Source organism: Ptychodera flava, assembly GCF_041260155.1.
Source record: "Ptychodera flava strain L36383 chromosome 3 unlocalized genomic scaffold, AS_Pfla_20210202 Scaffold_25__1_contigs__length_14229661_pilon, whole genome shotgun sequence".
NCBI classification, from domain to species: domain Eukaryota; kingdom Metazoa; phylum Hemichordata; class Enteropneusta; family Ptychoderidae; genus Ptychodera; species Ptychodera flava.
This window is the reverse complement of record NW_027248279.1, coordinates 4,480,010-4,499,988: the sequence shown is the minus strand read 5'-3', so window position 1 is coordinate 4,499,988 and position 19,979 is coordinate 4,480,010. Positions and strand designations below refer to the sequence as shown.

At 35.7% G+C, this 19,979-nt stretch overlaps 1 protein-coding gene and 1 long non-coding RNA gene across 2 annotated transcripts in view; both read left to right on the top strand.

Annotated features, from left to right (window-relative positions):
- LOC139125649 (uncharacterized) overlaps nucleotides 1-19,979 on the top strand; it is a 176,630-nt gene that overhangs the window by 57,247 nt on the left and 99,404 nt on the right. The gene's annotated exons all lie outside the window — the stretch shown is intronic.
- Nucleotides 1-19,979, top strand: part of LOC139125644 (coiled-coil domain-containing protein 191-like) — a 218,719-nt gene that overhangs the window by 108,522 nt on the left and 90,218 nt on the right. The gene's annotated exons all lie outside the window — the stretch shown is intronic.

The window sequence follows — 19,979 nt, the reverse complement described above, 5'->3', positions numbered from 1 at the left end:
AGGCCTACTCCCTATTGAACGGGTGACAGGCAGTTTCGTGAAATCAATATCATTTCGGTAATGTCGGAAAAAAAGCAGATAAGTATCTTCCGACATCCGTCAATTGAATTATTAAAACAAGCTCACGTTAATGTCGGGTAAATACAGTGTAACTCAGCAACACACTTTGACAAGCATAAATATGCGACCTGCATCAGACACACACTTCCATTCAAGAAAAATTAAAACGAATCTATATACTAGTAGACTACATGCAATTGAAATCAAACATCGAGCGGAAACTGAAGCGAAAAAAAGGAACGCAATCAATGTCGGTTACATAGAAATATTTCATTTTGAACAAAGACAATAACGTACAGACAAAAATAAATGTTTGTTGTCACACAAAAATAGGTTTTCAGAGATGTCAATAACATAAGGAAATCTCAAAGTTCTCACATTAATCAATATAATAGAAAATTAAAGCTATAAATACTTACGTGTACTTCATTAACACATCAAGTTTTATTACGATAGAACGCGCGGTTTTTTAGCATCTGCAAAATAGCTTTATAATACTAGATGTCCTGCTATCAATTCGCTTATCAACTGAGAAGATGATTACTTATAATTATGAACTCATAATGTAATGCAGCTGGAGGGAATGGTTTTCGAAGGAGTCATCCCACAACTACCGCAATTCAAAGCACACATATTTAAAGGATTTTATCTTCAACTTTGAGGGCGTCGTACATGCGGATTGAACACGCGATGTTCCTGCAGATAACACGATCGGCTGGTTCGTGTTGATTGTGTGATTACCGCATGTTACATAACGTGTACACGCGCGTCTCATTTTTCACTTCACCTAAAAATAGCTCGGGAATCACGCGTGTATATGTTCAAAGACTTTTTTCCGGTAGGGTAGTCTGTAAGAGGATATTGAGGTGTGATAGCCTTTTGTTTTCCATTGAAATTGTAATCTGGTGGGTAAATTTTCTGATGAGACAATCTGGTGCCAGCGCATGCCTTTAAAGTAATACACACACAAAGTCGGAATATAAGGTGCAATATACACACCAACTAAACTAATAAGAATGAGACTACCAACAGCTTCAATGATATCAAATGTTGGACATCAGTCAAAAAAATTTCAATTATTTCCCAGTTGTGTGAGTAGTATGTGTAACACAAAATGTGAATATTTATTGGTTTCAGATAAAATGTATAACTATAATTTGACAATTATTGTACGCAAATATATTGGAAGTCAACATGATTGTCCACAAAAAGCTGAAAGTTGTAATCAAAAGCAGAAAAAACACCGGTCATTTGTTCAATGATCTATGATCAAATTCACACCTTTGAAGGAACAAATTTATATTGTGTCAGAGAGTTAGGTAGTCAAATTTGTTGTTTACTCTGTTTGTGTGGTGGAGTGACCTGACATCATCCTAAATTGCTCATGTTCTTAATCATGTTTATGAGTTGCACTGCGCTACCCTCCATACTGTGATGATTTACTTAATCAACCAATGGCCTGTCAACTGTCTGTATGTTTATATAAAACACAATGATTGGACTAAGACAGATACTACCGTATGTTCACATTCACAAAATTTAGGTCGGACCTGGGCAAGGTTACAATAATCCTCTGTGGGGAAAAAATTTGGTTCACCTTCACATTTTACAGGACCAGCCTAGTTTTGCCAAAAAGAATTAATCTAACTACTAAATGACACTTGAACTGCAGAGGCATCTCCAGTATTGGTTTCATGAACTTTATGAGACAGAATTGGACTTGCAGATTGTACAGAAATGCATGTAACCAGTGCACAGTGTTTCTGATGTCTTTGTTAACTAATGCCTTTCTTTCAAGTAATGTTAATCAGATGATGTGGTCCCACTTGTGGAGCAAAACCTGGTGGGAAGATATTGTGTTGAGAACATGGAATGATAAAGACTGGAGCGAAAACTTTTAGGTTCAGTTGGGCATCATCTTGGTCCAGACATGACCCAAATTTTGAGGCAGTACTGGATTCCCCTATTGCCCAGCCAAAACTAGACCGATTCTGGCCTGACCTAGAGTGTCCATATTGACAATATTGAGTTGACTCAAAACCTGGGCTGGCCCAGGGCTGACATAAACTACTCAATGTAAAAATGACATGTACCGGTACTGGAGTCTGTATTCACAGTAGAGTGCATCTTGCCACATGGCATTCTTGTGGATACAAATCTCTTATCAGTGTTTGGGTATCCCTCAACGAAATATTAGCTAGAGTTGATCCACTATATTATACATGTGTCATAAATAACCTCAGATTTGTTTTCTTGGTCAACTTTCACTACAAACTGATACCAAATATGACTACATTGTTTTCACAGTTTACAAAACTGTCTTAAAAGATATCTGGGATTGGTATAGGTTATTTCAGGTCGCAGACTAAAGATTAGCTCCAAAAATACAAAATTACGGCCATGTTCCCCCCCCCCTCCCAAGTTTGAAGAAATAAGTTGGCTTAGTTTGTGTCTTTAGATTTTTAACTAAAATTTGCAAAAATTGCCTCCAAAACAAAAATTTATTATTTTTCTGAAGCTGTATGAAATTATCTAAGTATATCCTAAGTCATCTGTATACCAAATATCAAAGCTTATGCAATAGATGAGAATATATGAATTGATTGTTCAGTGAATCTAGTGAATCAGTTGTGTGTTGGGTTGGTTTCCTTCAGTTGACTATATAAGATACGGTAAAACAATTTTGTTTCTCTACACATGACATTGACAAGAGACACTTCATCTCATGAAGAGTAAATTTCATTATTGCAAGTACTAAAATGACATATTTCTACATCAAACAATTTGTTGATAAAATGTTATCTTGACAGGTCCACTGATAGTGATACAACTGTTATGTTGCAACTTTACCTTTTTCAAAATTATTGATCTGTCTTTAAAAACAGTTGTCTTTTCTTCCAGTAGCATGTCATATTGACCAGTATTTGGCTTGTCAACACACATGTACAAGCATTGCCATTTTTTGTTCAATGAATTTTAGTTCAGACTAAACTTCAGTAGAAAACAATTTTTATGCATGTTGTGTAGTGTCCTTACCCCACCCCACGAACTAGTTAAATACAACTATTAATCAGTGAGTAGGGTTAATATTAGAAATTTTATAGCGTGATGATTTTACTGTTTTATCGAAAAACTTAAAAGTTTTCAATTTGTTCTTATTGTTGATGCTAAATTTATATTTGAGTGTTGTTCTCTGAAATATATTAAACCATGAACCATAAATATAGTTTAATAATATCTTCAATTAATTACACTGTGGTTAAAAGTTTACAGGATAAGGCAAAATGGAAAGAAAACCATGTTTCTTCATCAATTAATCAGCTATTATTTCTACACTAATGTAAATGATCAGCTTCAGTACAGGTTTGCTTTGGGCTGGTGTTGTAGTGTCCGTACCAGTTGTACATATTTTATGAAATATTTTGATGAGTCTTTCCAACATGGACTAACATATGAAATGATGCTATATATCATAGCTATGCATGCTGCCAATTATCATTTTAAGTTTTGGGATTCACTGTGGAAGATTATTAAGCAATAATTGAAATGTATTCGTTGTTCTTTCAAAAATAAAGTGTTCCTTTGTTTTGGTATGAAGGACAACATTGTATACACCCGGTGGAATTCAAAGATTCTCTACAAAAGTCATTTTATGATGTAAGGCTAACTGTATTGATTTGCATTTGGTAAAAGTATTGTATATTCTCCCCTAAATTTTGCAATGGTGCAAAATCTTTTCTTAATTTTCTAAATTGTGTAGTGTCCGTACCCCATGTAAGGGTACGATATAGAAGGCCTGTTTATTATGGAACTAAGACAGTTTGTGCGAAACCATTTCTGCACTATATATGTGGCATATGTACCTAAGTCCTGGTAAGGTTTTCACAGTAAAACAATGAGGTTGAAATTTGGCCATTTTTGACCCTACTTTGTACACTCAATTGTGAAAATGCCGTTCTCTAAATATGCAATTTCATTTGTTTGACGCTATTATCCTTTCATCAGTGAAGAGTTTTTACCGGTGACTATTACAACTTTCACTGGTCTGTCATTGTTTTCACAAGATGTAGACCGTTTGATATTGCAATGTCGACTTGCTTTTTTGTGCAGTCAATGCACATGCCATGCCAGTTAGTTTACGTTTCACACTATGCTGTTGATCGACAGCATACACGACGTCTTTGTTTCACGTTTACTTTTTTCAAGTTATGATTAATGTGGAAATTTCACTAAATGTCGCTGATCTAGGGATTGTGTAATCAATTTGATTTGATACTGCGATATGAAATACTGTGTCAATAAAGCTCCGCCTCGGAATCGTCACTGAGTTTTGCTGCTTTTGGCTATGGTTGTCTATCTTAGTATCAACGTGATCGGAATGCCAGTTCATGGAGATCGAGATCGCGAGAATGTAATTGTAACTGTTTTCTGTATTTTGTCTTCCTTTACAATTTCCAGTAAGTGCTTTAACTAAAGAGTTTTTTATGTTGTCTTATATCAGTGGAAAAGCATTAAGATTTGGACAGTTTAGTTTTATCAATTTCGACTATAGAAATCAGCTGTCGCCACGCTTTTGAGATCGTGGCGATTGCCGATGAGTTTTTGTTCGCCACAAACGAGTTTTAGTCGCATTTTGCGACTGTGGCGACCTCTACCGCGAACCCTGAAAGCAACATCACGCTGTATTCCCGGAGCATGTTAAAACACCAAGCGTTCATTTAGCTTGTCAGTACAGCCTTGATATGTGCAAAAATGTACTGTTATTGTACACACTTGAATTCGTGTTGGACCAGAATTCACCTTCAATGATAATGATGCTGTTTACACATGTACAGGTTGGGCAGACAAGTAATAATGTTAGTCTTAAAATACTTTTTTGCATCATTTGCATCACATGTATGTTACATCTAAACATTTTATTTTGCAGAGAGAAATATGTAATAAACCTGGCATCCCAATCACCCGAGGACAATTCGAATTTTACCATAGAAAAGGATGAATGGGAAAATCTATGGAGCCAGGTTAAGGATGGCGGCAAACAGCTGACTTCTTTATGGCCGAGTTACCGGTACATGAGACAACTTGATGGACAACGTAGCAAGCAACAAGCAAATAGAGTGGAAGTTCAAAAAGTCCTCAATGTGCATAGGTCAAAGGTCAATCTAAAACCTGATCATTTGATCAGCAATGGTAAGTACGTATATAGTTGATAATATATAAGCCTATTCACAAAATACCAGAATATATGTCAAAGCACATTTTACACAGCCAAGGTATTGTCTGAGACACGTTTAGGACAACATCAAAGCATAGATTATGTGCGTGCGGCATAAATCCTAGTATTTTGTGAATAGTCTTAAAATCATGCACCTTTTTACCTTTTGCATTGAATAGTACAAGAAAACATGCACTAAGCATTGAGAACAAAACGATGAGGTACATTTATGCAGTGCATATTTGTAATATACAGTGCATGTTATCATGTTTTCCCAGTGTTTACATAAAACCATTGAGGGGTCGAAGGTCAAATAACATCCAATAACACCAAACGTTATTGTGTTATTGATTCTTAAACTTACTTGATGATGAAACTCTGTTTGCTACAGATATCAGTGTATAATATGTATTTTTCAGATTATGAGATCTGCTGTTTTGGTTGACTTTTTGCAACTCCTCAGTATAATACACCACAAATGTACTGGTGTTACAATTGACTAGACTCAACAGGGACCAGAGGTTAGATGTGCCATACTCATAGGCATGTCAAATGTCAAAGGTTAATGTCACAAACATTCCAACTCAGTGTGTAACTCTTCCCCCTTCATCTAGGACAGACCAGGATCACCAATGTTACTCTGGCGATAACCATGACACTGTACGTAATATTGATCAGATCATCTGTCAGTCACAATCTAATGATTCCGATGATATTGGTTTTCACGGATGTATTTTGAACGTATGGACATCCAAGAGTAGAGACAAATATACTAGCTACCAGACATTGCCTTTATTGCCAACACAGTAATGGCTAAACCACCTCAGACTTAAAAGTATGAGATTGTCTTAGTGAATGTCTACAGGAATGGAACAACATCTGTGAACATCTTATCATGGTGAGAAAATTAGTGGGACTTCGATGTAGATCACTGCTCTATACATGTACCTATGTATTAACCCTTTGAACTTGGCTCGGACAAAAATGTCCGATGACGTCATAGAGTACAGGGGGTCAGGGTGCAAAGGGTTAAGTGAACAGTAATAGTACTGACTTGTTTGGCACTTGTAACTAACTGCATGCAAGATTGCTGAGAATTGAAGACAAGATTGATCTAAATGTTAGAACGCACATGAAATGAAAGATTACGGAAGATGTTATAAATTGAGATATCATGATGAAAAGTAATTGCTGAAGTAACTGTTGGTGCACTACTTTTGACTTCATGTCTGCTGTCAACTTCATGATTGCTACCATCCTTTGCTGGCTATACGAAGAGGCAGCCTCTTGCAAACTTTTTTTTTTCAAACATCTTTCAACATAACTTGGTAGTAGTGGTTTGTATATTGCAAACAGATCTTCTTGTGGCCTGTCCTATTTTTAAAAAAAACTTATGACATAATAACATGAAGGGTTCAGAGGTCATTGTTTTGGAATATAAGACTGTATGCTAAATGCTTCTGTCTGGGGAATAAGATGTGCTTCTACCGGTATATGATTCCCCTCTGTTTCCACCATTGCAACATATTCAACAGAAGACTACAAAGTGTTAGAGACTGAGTTCTCCCTTCCCTGTTTATTTCACTGACAACTATTTAGTTGTCCACGCTTACCGGAACAGTTTTATATTTCCATAGGTACTTGAAATGCTGAAGAGGAAGAAACATTGCATTTCTAACCAAATTATGTGTCATTTTGTCTGCTGGTCCGCTGACTACCTATGTCCAGGTGACCTCCCCTCTTGTACTATTGCATAAAAATTACAACAAACACAGCATTCAGAAGTCCCCTAGTACACAAGTCCTGTTTTGTAATGTTTTCTTGTGATTAGTCTGTTGAGGACTTAATGACATATCATTTGAGTATATTTACTGAAATCTCAGTATATTCTGATTGAATACGTTTATCATGATTTGCACGGCGTTAACCATGCAACTCAAGGCCCAATTCTCGGTCTGACAATTTAAGGAAACAAATAACAAATACTCCTATGAGATTCAATCAATCATGTGAACAATAGAGTGATATTCAATAACTGTATGACCTACATTAAATTTGGAACTCAGTAAATATATTGCAAACTGTAACACTAGAGCTTAGAATGACACTGTCAAACACTGTTAAACACTGTCAAACAACCATGAACAGACTTGTCTTCCTTTTACAATGTGTGGAGCATTTGCTTTGTTTCTGATTGCTATTATACATATAGGACTTATATGGCAATCTATCCTTAAAGGAACAAAGTCACTCATTTTTTCTTGATTTTTTATGTAAGATACTACTTATATTGTTTGTCATGTTAGAAGATAATCAATTCTTAAAGGCGGAGCCTCCCTTTAAAAGGGCGCCAAGCTATTGTGGCGTTCATTGTGCAAGTGGACACCAAACGGGCAACATGAGGGCACACGCTCCAGAAAATGCCACTTTTTAGTTTTTTCGGACCACAAAACGCTGACAGACTGCCAAGCGGTCAGCACGAAGCTGCTGCCGATCGAACCCTGTGGTTATATTCAAATTCTAACGTGACTGGAAGACGTTTTTTAAGGAAATTCGAGCGTGGTGCTGGGAATAAATGACCGTTGGCAATTTGAACCAACCGTCAATCAAACGGTTATATAAGCTCTATTTGCAGGATTAGCAAAAGGTGACAAAAGATTGAAATCAGTTTGTGTAATTAATGTAATAGAAATCAAACATCGTACTGGCCATGTGTTTGACTGGGAGGAGAACTCCACTAATGCGAGAACCTGGGATTGAAAAGTGCAGCTTTAACGATGAATTATATCATTGCAGGTTGATTGGTTTGAAAAATTAACAATTGAAATTCAAATATTAAAATAGGAGCTGCCAAAACTATCATAGTAGCATCAGATTACATTTCTGTATGTGACATGAAAAATATGCTGATGTCAAAATTTGTAATCATGATTAATAGCAATTTTCTAAAGAATTTAGATTTTGCTTTATCTGAATGATAACACCAGTACTCTGATGTACTTTAATTATCATTGCATTGCACTGGACAACCATTCTGCAAGTGTGTCTGCAGTTTTACCAAATTCTCCTGTTGATGGCAGTGACAATACACCGGCAGAGAATGCAATGAAAGATGCACTTTCAATCAAAGAAGCAAATATTATGAACATTGTTTTGGTTAATTTCAAAACATCTCTGCACATGTCCGAAGTAATTTTCATGGCAATAATTTTTTATCTACCATACAAGAACTGATTTACAGACTAGTAGTGGTGGATATCTTGGTTGCTTGAAGGTCTTTTTTGCAATATTTAGTGTCATAGAAATATCCAGACAATTATTTTCAAATTTAAAATAAGTTATTTTCATATTCAACAAAGGATGTTTGTAAAGAACATTGCCCTGAATGATTGTGGATTGTGCCACAGACATTGATCAACAACCTGGCATGTATATTTCTAGTCCCAGCAAGATAATATTACTGTGTTTAGGACAGTGCACCAACATCACACTGGGCTCATTCTGTGTGACCTCAAATAGGTCTTCTGTGTGACCTCAAATAGGTCTTCAGTGTGACCTCAAATAGGTCTTCAGTGTGACCTCAAATAGGTCTTCTGTATGACCTCAAATAGGTTTTTCCACAGCTTTGTGAAGCTACTTGATGTCCCCCTGTCATTACAGAGTTTTATATATTGGATCAGTATTCCTTGGTATTGCTCTCATGGCAATGGTTTAAATATGTTGTCTGTTGAAACCATTTATTTTGCAGAGACAGAACACTTAACCATGTCATTCCATTTCCCTGTGAATTCATGGAGAGGTCTAACATGGAAAACAATAAAATTTAGACAAACCATAGTTGTTAAAGTTTACCTACAGACTGAGAACTAGACTTATAAAGGCAACTCGTAAGAACAACGTATCGTTGCTTGGCAGTCAGGCTACATGGCTAGCAGTTATACAAAGTGACTAGGTTGACCTACATCCTCTCAAGGTACACCTCAGAGGTGGAAGACTAAAACTTTTTCCCAAACTTTCCTCAAGGAATCTTTCAACCACGTTCTTTCAAAATCAAGAAGAAAAATGGCGGGTCACCATGCAATTTTTTGGGATGGGGAGGGGGGAACAAGCATATTGAGCAGCAGACATTGTTCGATATTTCCGATGCAATAATGGCTTTACCACAGTGGAAACACTTCAGTCATGATAAATGGAATTATCCAGGTTTCTGAATACTGCCCTCTATCATTTTGCTTTTATTTTCACAGGAATGGAATGAAATATGAGTCACTAATTCTCATTGTCAAGAAATGTGAACATATCCTGTAACTTGAATTATCTGTAATCAAAATACCAGGATTATACTGCTGTATTCTGTGGTATGTAACCAAAGTGATACTAACCAGATCATCTTTTTGTCACTTGTCACTGCTGGCACTACCATATATCTCAAAGTCTGTATTTTGAGGTGCATTTAAGACAATGGTCAAACAAAAACTCACGGCTGTCCTGGTAAAATACTGAGTATATTTTTCTTTGTTTCATGTCATTTGATACAAGTGTTTTTTTCACAGAGCAGTGTAACTTCAAGCTGAAGGAGATAACATTATTTTGAAAATAATGCATGTGTGCATTAAATTTACATTCACACAAAGTTAACAATTGAAAAGTTCGCTCAAAGACCAAATGTTTTATGGTCGGTGTCAAGTCAACTTCTTAGCTGAAAGTCAGTGACGTTAGCTATGATCTAAACTTTAACAATCATATATGATTGATAACATAAAACTCAGAAGGAAACAAATAATGTTTTTCTATGCAGAGCGTTAGCCTTAAATTGACGTATCACACATACAACCACTGCTTTAAAACATTTCTACATAATTGGAAAGAGGGAGGATGACAGAAAAGAGATTCCAACCACTGTGAAATTGTTTGTAAGTCACTGAAACTATCTAAACTTTCATCATTATGAAATTCTGGATAAAGAAAAAGTATTAAAGGTTCATATAATTCACCCAGTGTTAATGTTAATATTAAAATTCCCAACACTTTCTTTAATTTACAAATATTAACCTAACAGATTGCCTTTTACAGGTCACATTGATGAACATCTCTGCATTGGGATGGGGGAAGGTGGGGGAGAGATACTGGAAGATGTTATCTGCTTTTTAAGAGTTTCCCAATAAGCCTCATGTATCTATTCATAAATATTCCTCACTTTCCAATAACAGTTAATTACCTCCTCAGTCCATAGAGGTGTTGACAAGCTTCACATTTCAATTATTTTGTGGTAAAAAAGGGGCAAAACTGATCACTTGGGAGTAAATGATAACTGGTGGGCTTCCTGTTATCTGCCAAAAACATGCAAACGAATTAATCATACAACATTATATCAGGCATGAATGATATTTAAACTGTGGAGAGAGGAACTGCTACTAGTTGCTAATCGGGGAAAGGTTGCAGGGAGAGGGTACCCCCAGCCTGAATAATAAATCAGCAAACACTCATAATTTTATGCAATGGACCAGAGGTTTGCCGTTAACAAGATCACCATTTTCATACTATTCTCAACCCTTTACCACCATGGTTTGCCCTAAACCTGTTGTTATCAATGGTAAGTGTGAACTTTTACAGGTAATTAGGGGAGTAGGTTAGACATGCAACATTCTCTTGGCACGTACAATGAAGGGGTTGGAGTAGCAAGCAATTTGTGCTAACCTTAATGGGTGTGGGAAAGTACCTGTTTTGATATAGGGGTGATTTATGAAACCAATATTTTAGGTTATATTTCTTACTCAGTTTTTGGCAATTCTAATGCTTCAAATCAGCAATATTATGACAGAACCCCATGGCCGGTGAGTGCAAGCGTGCCGTACTAGCGGTATTTGCACGAGTGCTGTGGTGTATTCGGCGGCAGTCCTTTCACGAACGAAGCGAGTGAAAGGACAGCCGAATACACCGCAGCACGAGTGCAAATACCGCTAGTACGCCGCGCGTGCACTCACAGGTCATGGGGTTCTGTCATATTTACATATGTTCTGTCTTTTATTTGCATCATTTATCGAGAGAATCGACGATTAGTCGTGCGTACTACTTGTCCGTCAAAGTTTCAGGGCGACCCTGCGGAGTTATATAAATTGACATCGTGGTAACGAGGCATCGAATCAGCTTTCATTCTTCATTGGTCAACGCCGCCACACCCTCTATTTTGATTGGCTAAACTATTGTTTACTTGTTTATCAAGGATGACGTAAGAGGAACGTCGAAGGGCTCGAACTCTGCTTGCGATCGCTCACACGTACACATACATGTACGTAGCAACATGGCATAGATAGCCAAACGAATAGAACTTTGAACATGGAACGCTTTTGATTTTTTCACATTTGGACTTCTGATTTTTTCACATTTTGGAATTCTTTGAATTCTTCTAAATGATCGATACAAATAACAGTTTGAAGATTTTTACGGGAAATTTAAGAGTAAGATACGGCAAACGTAACTTGTCGAACGATCAAATTTCAGTGTTCACCGAGGCACACAAGCGCTCACTGTTATCAATAACGTGTACGACACACAAGCACAGAATAAACTGCAGGCAAAAGTGACTTTCTATTGCAAAAAGGGAATGTCCGGTGAGAAAACTACTGGCAAAAACGTCTCTGAAAATGTTAAATGTTTAATTTGCTCCGCTGCGCCCGCAGTTACGTGTGTTTTGATTTATGACTATGATGGCGGCCGTGGTACGTCGGCCACCGTGCATTCATAGAGCTAGAAACGGACGTCGCCCGTTGTCAATGTTTTGCTTCGCTGACAAACAAACTGGTCTTCTGGATACTAAAAATCATCCTCACACTATAATAATAAGTACATGCAATTTTCTTTGTCATAGTTTTTAATCGGTAATGTCATGCATTTTACTATAACGAGCATCGAACAAAAGTGAAATGAAATCTTGTAGACGACATTTTTTGTGTTTACAAACAAAATAGTTCTGGGTCAAAATTGGTAAATACTCATTAACATAAAGGAATGGCATAATGTTTTTGGTATTGCACTGCAGTGCAAATACCGGTCGTACACACGTGCTTCGATGCAAGTAAACTGTGATACATATGTAATAATATTTTTTTCCCCAGTCCCCTCTTTCGTTCCAGCAGTATTTTCAAGTCCCCCCAATGTATCTTTTGTTTCAAGTTCCTCTCCTGCAAATCCCTAACTTTTCTCTACTGGTGTATGTTTGTTAATGCGGCCCAAAGAATGCTATTTCTGTCACTCAGTTACTGACTATTCTAACACTTTTTGCACAAACCTGGTTCTTTTAAAACTTTTTTGATGACCAAGTATTTGTTTATCATGGGTAATATTTCTTAAATCCATTTTTTGTAATGTATTTTGTGTCACTGTAATTATTTTTTTGTATTGAATTAATGACAACATTCCCATAGGTATAAATTGTGGATTCATCAATTCTGTTTGCAGTGAAGAAAAAAGAGCCTACTAAGTTTCTGTTACCAAGGTCCAGGAAAGGTGCCACATATCAAAAAGATATTGGACTGTTTGCATCAGACCAGTTCCACATTGAAGAGATTCCTGAACCTGTTACATCACCTAAACTTGTACAAGTTACTTCTTCAGAGTTTTTGACATTGAAACAACATCTGAATGTAAGTAAAGCAAAACACTTTGGATCATTTCAACGAATCGCTTTTCATATACCGGTACTGTCATGTGGCAGTCAAAACTTTGTTCGGCTCTGAACAAGCTTAGCATTGCAGTTACCATTTGTCAGGCCTGTGGACAGGGACATTAATATTCACAAATCAAATCAAATCGGATTTAAACATTCCTAAAGTACCAGTATATGCATTAATGTGATGGTCACTGTCTGAATTTGTCAGAGTTGCTGTAAAAAATCCTAGAGGTGTGATCAGCTGAAAGTGATAAACACTTAACATTCGTTAAAAACAAAGTTTTCTTAGTCAAAAAATATAAAGATATCCTGAAAAGAGGTTTATGTTAGGGGTTATTTTGTTTTTTAGATTCAACAGCTGATATTATTCAGCTTTCAGCTGTGAGCGGTGAATGCAGATTTGCAGAATACATTTTGCCAAACCAACCAATATGCCAAAAAACATGTCTAACCAGTGAGAACAGGAACTTATGTGACAAAGGTCAACCAGTCAAGTGTGTGCCAAAACAGATTTGCATGGAAAAGTTTTTGTACTTTTTGATCCCATTTTAGTTGGACATATAACTGTAGGGCCTTCGATTGTCATTATTTGCTTAGTGTATCATAAAATTGTTCTTTGACAGACCAATTTGTGTCAAGTGTAGCAGGTTTTGTTGACTCCTTACCGATTTTCAAATCAGCCTTACAAATTGTTCAAATCAGTTTATCCAGGGAGAAGTTTTTATTCCCAGGAAAGTCTTGCCAGTGACTTTGTAGGCCAGAATTATGATGTAAATAATGCTGCAGCAGATGTAGTCATGTTACAGAACTTACTTAGAACTTGCAATATTTCAATGTCAGTTCTGTTAGAACACAGCTTTAAATCACAATGTGTGGTACAGTATCATCAGTACAGAAAGCAGTAGTCTTTGAACTACAGTACCATGATACATCTTGTCAGTAACAAAGCTCTCAGTAAGTACCGTATATGGCACAAAGAGTAGCTTGTTCTGGTTTAACGTATAGACAATGGCAGTAGCATATATCAAAGAGGTGGTTTTGATAGTTTGAGGGAGCTGTACACAGAGGATTGTAGTGGTGCAGTGAGGATCACAAAGTCTGACTGAATCATACAAATGTTTATGACTATTTCAAGAGTCATTGAACTTTTGAAGATCTTCTGTATGTAACACATGCTATCTTAAACTTGGGTTGTTGTTTTCACTTCTGATAAACAAAACTGTGTAACAACTGTGGTGCAATGTGCTACTCATAACACTACAACACCTTGATTTGCCTTGTACATACCGGTATATGGAAATAAAAAAATCTTTGATTTGGAGTGGCATGTGGATCAGAGAATAGTTCACGACTAAATCATAGTAGTATATTGAAAAAATCGATGTGATAGTTTCAGGGGAGTTTTGTGGTAACAAAACGGTGCAAATCTCATCAAATTATAAGAATGACTAAAAGTGTTTGAAAGTTTTTGCCTGATATAGTTGTAGTGCATGCATCAGCTGATTTCATCAAAGTCTTTATTTTGTGAAGAGATGCGTCCAGTTCAGTATTAAGTGCAGTCATGACAAGTATCCAGTGGGAAATTTCCAATAGCATGCTAATGCAGAGAAATACCTTTTGGAGAAAAATTCTCTGTGATTGAAAGAGGATTTCTTGCATTTATCTAGGCTTTACAGAAATTTTCAGATAAATTGTACGGTAAAGAAATTATGATAGAATCTTTTGAGCAACCTTTGATTTATTTATACAGAGTAAGAGTTTCAAAGTAGTCAATTGATGACGTCAAGTTTGTATTTGCAGTCATTAATTATATGATTAAAGGCATTGAAAATAATCAAGCAGATTATTTGAGTTGAAGTATGACTGAAACACATCAGTCCCATCACAAAGAAGCTTATGCATTGTGTGCCCAATGTGTTATAGGCTATTTCAGAAAAAAAGTTAAATTCCAGTTATTGAGAAGCAGCAGATTGTATTTTTTGGAAATGCAACATCTTTTCAGTGCATTAAGTTTAACATGAGTTGTATTTTTCAAGTCATTCTATAAAGCCTTTGACTAAAGTCAGCTGCAATTTCATTTGGAAGGAGAAGAAATGTCAAGGTTTGATTATTTTTAATTTGCAATACTTTTCTGTAATATTGAGTATTTAAGAATGATATATGGGGCAACCTTGAAATTGAGAATTTAAGTTTTATATTTCCATATTGCATGGGTTGCACCTAGCAATACAAGACTAACAAAGACATTTACTGTTTCTGCTTTCACTGCCGCCAAAGCTGTTAGTTCAGTCTCTGTAGTTATTGCTGGTACTGCACGCTTTCAGTATATACTCCTAATGGATACCTGATACAAGTGCTGTACACACCATAATTACAATGTGAGTGTGTCCTGGGATTTCTGTCTATGAACAGAACACTGGCTGAGTTTATAAACCGTATCAGAGGTCGTAGAACTGCAGCTGCTATCTCTACTTCGAGATAAACTTTTAAAGTCAACAATTACAGTCACTTTCAATGCTCAGGTCGACTGTTATAGTCAAAGTAGATACTTTGTATCAGACAAGTGATTTGACAAAACTCACTCTCAATGGGAAGAGTGTAGGGAATACTTGAATCACATTGTTAGACTGCGAAAAGCATCTGTAGATCTTGCTCCTAACCCAAATGTAAATTTGTCAAACAGACTGCCGTCTACAAATATCTATGTAGTATAGTTTAACCTGATATCATCCAGTATCTCATAGTGACCTTTGTAATTTCATACACCAGTCCTGTAATATTTACTGTATTATTGAAGTCACAATTTTTTTACTTAAAAATTGTATCATATTGTTTATGTCAAGTTAATGTTTCTGTGTTTCTAACTACACACTACAATAATCCAGCTTTCCCATACATTTCTTTTCAGTTGGTTCATGACAATATTTCCATCGTGTCTATCCCTTAGGTCACCCATAACTAACCGTAAATTGGAAGAGTGTAGGAAACACTTGAAACATATTTTTAGACAGTGAAAAGCATCTATAGATCTTGCTCCTAATTCAATTCTAATCACCTAAGCATCCTCCAGTATTGTTTGTGTTACTTTGAATGTTTGAAATGATCAGTTTGCAAAAAAACTGAAATATATCAGACCTGATGAACATATTTTAATGAAATAGCTGACAAACTTTCAGTAAAAAGATATTTTGGCTGAGTATCATTCTGTTGTGTACAAAAAATCTTTTTACAATGAAAGTCATGCAGATTTCACAGTACATGTACGAGAATACGGTAGAGCCCGTCAAATAAACACTGTGCTAGGGGGCCTTGTGTAACTGACAATTGCATCCCATTTGCTTTTATTCAGCATCATTAACTTCAGTTTATGTGGACATGTCAGTTTGGCATCAATTTGAAGAGACCTCGTTGACCTTTGACCTACTCACTGACATGTCCCTCTAGGTTACTCATTTTATTCAACACAGGAGATCAAATCATAGATTGACATGATTTATTCCATCACGCCAAGTGATAATTCTTGGTATATCTTGAAAATTAGCACAGTGACACCCTGTTTTTAATGTTGCCAAATGATAAGTGTACGATTATGTTCAAGAATATTGCAGTATTAGAAGGTATTGGATGATAAGCATGAAATCTTAGTTTCCAGACCATACTAACATCTGGACTTAAAATCTTTTTTTTTTCACTTTGTAGTTTTAAAGTCACAAAACATTGTATTTACCCTACCTTGTTAATATCAATGTATTTTGAAATTGACATTTTCTTCATATTTTGGGAGAGCCCTATTCAGATCCAGTGATTTCCATGGAAAAGAACATGGTAAACGCCATTTTTCATAACTGACACGTTCCTGTACTAGTATCAAGCACGTTTCAAGCTTTTGAATGTTGTACTTAAACCAGTCGAATTTGTCAAGCTCTCTGCTGTGTTAAGATTTCAAAACTCTTAGTCACCTGAGAAATTCATGAAATTTTCTTCAATCAGGTACGTAGTAGTACATGTAATTTGTATACTTTACATGGGTCAGGGAGAACCAGGGTCAGTGGCCTGTCAAATTGGCTGTGGTCACACTGGAGATAAAAAACGTTTGCTTGACCTGATCAAATTCAGTGACCCTTACTTTTAATATATTCCAAATTTATTTGGAAGATTCTAAAATCCATGCAGCATTTCTGTTGTTATGACAAGATTTGGCATTATCAACTTTTTAGCTCCGCTGTCAGCGACGCGAGCTTATCAGATAGGTTGATTTTCCGTCGTCGTCCGTCAACAATTGCCTTCTCCTCTGAAACCGCAAGTCCAATTGCTGTGAAATTTTATATGCAGTTCACTTGAGGTGACCTCACTTCAGTTTGTTCAAATTGTGGTGAAATTTGCATATTTGTATTTTGGGGGTATTTTTTGGTGTTTTTGGTAAAAAAATCTTCTTCTCTGAATCGCTTGTCCGATTGCTTTGAAATTTGATATGCAGTTTGCTTAGGGTAACTTCAGTCAGATTTGTTCAAATTGTGGTGAAATATGCATATTTGTATTTTTAAGGCAATTTTTGTCATTTTTGGTAAAAAAATCTTTAAAAATCTTCTTCTTCAAAACTACCGTCAGATAGCTTGATATTTGGTACATAGGTCCCTAGAGATGATCTATTTCAGATTTGTTGCAATTGTGCAGAAATATGCAATTTGCATTTTTAAGGCAATTTTTGCCATTTTGGTCAAAAAATGATTTCTCAAAAAGTACTGGTCTGATATTTTTGAAATTTGGTATACAGGTTTCTATTGATAAACTAAGTAATATGTATTGAATTTCTGATGAAATCTGTAATTTTGTATTTTTGGGGCAATTTTTGCCATTTTTGGTCAAAAAATGTGTATTTCCAAAACTACTCATCTGATAGCTTTGAAATTTGGTGTACAGGTTTCTACAGATGAACTAAATGATAGTTATTGAAATTATGATGAAATCTGCAATTTTGTAATTTTGGGCAATTTTTGCCATTTTTGGTCAAAACATGTGTTTCTCAAAAAGTACTGGTCTGATAGCTTTGAAATTTGGTATACAGGTGTCTAAAGATGAGCTAAGTAATATATATTGAATTTCTGATGAACTAAATGATATTTATTGAGATGATGAAATCTGCAATTTTGAATTTTTGGGGCAATTTTTCCCATTTTTGGTCAAAAAATGCGTTTCTCAAAAAGTACTTGTCTAACAGCTTTGAAATTTGGTATACAGGTTTCTATAGATGAACTAAATTTGATCTTTTGAAATTATGATGAAATCTGCAATTTTATTTTGGGGGCAATTGTTGCCATTTTTGGTCAAAAAATTTATTCTCAAAAATTACTCATCAGATAGCTTTGGTTGACATGTTCTTAGGGATGATCCGATGTGATATATTCAAAGTATGATGAAATCTTCATTGTGTATTTTTGCAGCTATTTTAGCCACTTTTTTCTGGCCACTGCATTGAGCTATCAAAGATTTCCACCTACTTCATCATCATGTGTCAAAAATAGTTATTCTCTATATAAACACAGCGGAGCTATATCGGCCGCTAGGTCGCTTGTTTCATTTACATCAACCCTCATTCTTGATACACGTCTTTCTTGACAGTTGTTTTACCAAGCCTGTTGTGAATTTAAGTAATTTTTGTAATATTTATCATTGTTAAAATCTCTTTGATTTAATGTCATTGCATAAAAGTCATAAAATGAATTTCTCCTTGAAGAAATGAAAAGAAGTGATATTAATGCGCTATCATTTTATGTCTGAGGTTTCTGATATCATCTTTATAATCATGTGGTTCATGATTGTTGAAGACTCCTCGACAATAGAAACAATATATTTTGATCATAAATTGCAACGATACATCGGTTTTCACATGTATGTATTAGTCTGCCACTTGCATATTTTAGCAATGGAGTTCTGATTAGAAAGGTACATGGCAAATGCCAAGCTAAACATACCTCTTTGTAAGGGTAAGATTTAGGCAATGATGCATTTTTTGTTGTAAATGTGGTAACAGCGTGGATTGGAATTTACGTAAGTTGGCTCTTACACATAGTTATGAGGAAGCAATCTTTACACTAATTTGCATGCCATGAGGCAAAGAGACACAGCTTTGTTTGGAAAAAACAAAGCATATTTGTAGCAAGTAATTAACAGCAAGTTTGATGTAAAATTTCTATTCACATTTTAACAATAGGTTTTGAAAAAAAATAATATTTCAAAAAGAAATGCATCATCCAATGGTATAAAAATTTGCAAAAATTAACATTCTACAGCCAGAACAATATATATTGTTAGACAAATCCAATACCATCCAACTGTCGCACAATCTACATATATACAATATACATATGTATAATAGATTGAGTTTTGAACATTGTCATGCCCCACACAAACCATAAAATATACCATAGACAGTCGAGAAAGAGGATGGGAAGCTACCGCAAAGAACAAAAGAAACTGTGTAGAAGCGACAAGCTATCTAGTTTGGAATAATTAGTACATGTGAATCGATTTTTGTGTAATTATCAGCTAAATGATAGCCGCTTGACATCCGGTAGTTTGCAGTGAAAAAACTTCATTGAACTTATTTCAGCATAAAGTTGTCATTCCGATTGAAGTTGCATCCCCTCATCCAAAAGATGATTTATTCCTAGATGCGACAAAGAAACATTGTTTCCTTCTGAATGGGATTATTCTCTGCTACGAAAAAGGTGTGTTCAGGACACACTGAATGTAAGGCCTGCAAGCATGTTCTGCGAGATTGTACGACAGTTGGATGGTAATTGGATTTGTTTATCAATGGGTATGTAAATCCGATGTAATTTATTTCAGCATAGCTGGTTTAATGGAAATACCGCAGTTTCCCATCCTGTTTCTCGACTGGTATGAATATACAGATAGGATTTCAAATGTTGGCAAACGACTGCAAATTGATAACTGCAGTACTTTTAACAATACCATTTTAAATGTAGGAATATTTTTCTAGTATTATTATTTAAATTATCCAACAGGTGAACG